Here is a 2,549-nt window from a genome sequence, read left to right as displayed (position 1 = left end):
CTTCTTCTTCTCCTCCTTCTTCTCCTCCTTCTTCTTCTTCTTTTTCTTCTTCTTCTTCTTCTTCTCCTCCTTCTCCTCCTCCTTCTTCTTCTTTCTCTTCTTCTTCCTCTTCCACCTTCTTCTTTCCCGTTTCTTTCCAACTTTCGTACGTACGTGCAGACAAATTCCGTCAGTCGAGAAGAATTACAAGTTCTCCCCCCCCATCAACCCCTCCTTATCCCACCCATATATCTGGCACAGATCACCACCAACTTTCGCCCCATCCTACCCTATCCTTGGAATATCTTACGGCTTACCCTTCCCCCACCAGACCCTACATTTTCCAAACTTGAGACTTTAATTTTCCAAACACGTAAGCTGTTGTTACTTTAGGGGAAAAATTGAGAACAGAGGAGAGGGGGATAGAGAAGGAGGGAGGTAGGGGTGGAAGAAATTGGGTGGAGGGGGAAGAAAGTTCTATTTATGAGGGCCCAGAGGGGCGGGGATGGTTATGAGAGGGAGGGGGCAGAAGGAAGAGGAGGTGAAAGTTCTATTAGCATCTGGGGTTTTGGAGCTGAGAAATGCGAGCTTTTTTTCGAGGGACTTTTAAAGAAGTATTTTCAAGGGGAATTTTTGAGGGAAAGAGGGGGGAAATTGAAAGGTATCACAAGACTGATGTGTGGGGAATAAATTTGTAGCGAAAGTTTCCCAGAGTTCCCGGCGCTTTTTCGTTAGCCAATATAGCTAGTTTATTCCTGGGGAAAAAATGAAGGGAGAGAAAATAGACTGGGGGGAAAAAATGCCGGCTTTTTTTCTTCGACATATTTCGAAAGGTTTGAAGCAATGGTGATGGAAGGAAGAAAATTTAAGATTTTTCCTCCGTCATTTCTCCTTCCTCTTTCTTCCTCTCGTCATTCTCCTCCTCCTTCTTCTCTTCCTCCTCCTTCTTCTCTTCCTCCTCCTTATTCTCCTCCGTCTCTTCTTTCTTTTTATTCCTCTTCTTCTCCTCCTTATCCTCCTCCTGGTCCTCCTTCTTCTCCTCCTTCTCTTTCTTCTCCTCCTTCTCCTCTTCTTCTTCTTCTACTCCTCCTTCTCCTACTCCTCCTTCTCCTCCTCCTCCTCCTCCTCCTCCTCCTCCTTTCTATCATTATCAATTTATCACCAGTGAAGTGATAAGATTGAATTGAAGGACGGAACAGTTTTGGTTCTAAAAAAAAGGGTGCTATATGTAGGGTAAGGTGGGGCGAAAGCTGTCTGATTTTTTTGCCAATATTCGCCTTGTACGTGACGGGACTTCTTGGAAACCCCTAGCTTTGCTTTACCCTGTTCCATTTTTTGCTGATTTTTAGGTTCCAGACGTTTTCCTAATTTCCATGAATTATTCAGATCGAGTGTAGAATACTAGACTGAAATATTGTTGATGGAAAACGTTTTATACAATCGTTTTCCTAATTTCCATGAATTATTCAGATCGAGTGTAGAATACTAGACTGAAATATTGTTGATGGAAAACGTTTTATACAATTTCATCATAATTTCAGCTCCAGTAAGTAACTGTACAATAGTGTGGGACTGGTAGTTTGAAACGTTGGGGTTTGAGCCTCAATCATGAAAATTTATTAGGTTCATTTTGGCATGAACATGTTTAGCTTTTTCCCCTTCCTTTTGATTCCTGCTAACAAAAGGATTACACAAATATGTACCTTATGCAAGCTCGCCGTTTTGATGACATTCAAAACAGCTATAACTTCCTACCGTAACATTCAAAAAATGTCATTGTAACTCTTTCTTTTCTTTTCGCATTTCGCATAAAGGTTATTCATTGTCTCTGAGTCATTTTAATTTGTATTTGTTATGTTATTTTAATTTTTCTAAAAGGATTACACAAATATGTACCTTATGCAAGCTCGCCGTTTTGATGACATTCAAAACAGCTATAACTTCCTACCGTAACATTCAAATAATGTCATTGTAACTCTTTCTTTTCTTTTCGCATTTCGCATAAAGGTTATTCATTGTCTGATTTGTCTGAGTCATTTAATTTGTATTTGTTAGTTATTTTAATTTTTCCTCTTTTTATAGTGATAAGTTGATTTGATAACAATCGATCATGTCAGTATTACTTATTAAGTTATTATTTAGTCTTGTTATTTATAATTTTATATTCCTTTTATTTTTCAGGTAAGAATGACATTTCATCGCGATAAGTTCAGGCAGGAAAATTTGCATAATTTCATTGTGGTAAGTTGAAACCAGGTCAAAACTGACCTACTCTAACTCTAACTATTTGCTATTGCAAACAAACTACTACACATCAGGTAGGTAATCTAAATAAACCAGAGGTAACTAATATCTATAGGGTATAGGGTATATGTAACTTCAACTTTATAGTATGGTAAAATTGACCTAATTTATTGAACTTCAGTTTTTTTTTTTTTTTTTTTTTTTTTTTTTTATCTCCTTTTTTCTCTGGTGGGAAACATTAATTCACATGAAAATTGTTGTTGAAAAAAAAAAAGAAAAGAAATATATTTACTTCTTACAAAGTTAATTTTAATGTTACGTATAAA

The 2,549-nt window shown here is 37.3% G+C and overlaps 1 long non-coding RNA gene across 1 annotated transcript in view; it reads left to right on the top strand.

Annotated features, from left to right (window-relative positions):
• Positions 1 to 2,306, top strand: part of LOC103516055 — an 18,675-nt gene extending 16,369 nt beyond the window's left edge. The window contains exon 3 of the long non-coding RNA XR_541743.3: positions 2,161 to 2,306. This is a non-coding gene — a long non-coding RNA (uncharacterized LOC103516055). The remainder of the gene's footprint in view (positions 1 to 2,160) is intronic.
• Positions 2,307 to 2,549: the final 243 nt, after the last annotated feature.

The sequence above is a fragment of the Diaphorina citri genome, unplaced genomic scaffold (genome assembly GCF_000475195.1).
Source record: "Diaphorina citri unplaced genomic scaffold, Diaci psyllid genome assembly version 1.1 scaffold1474, whole genome shotgun sequence".
NCBI classification, from domain to species: domain Eukaryota; kingdom Metazoa; phylum Arthropoda; class Insecta; order Hemiptera; family Psyllidae; genus Diaphorina; species Diaphorina citri.
Note: the sequence above shows the minus strand (reverse complement) of the source record. Positions and strands in the feature narration are given on the sequence as shown.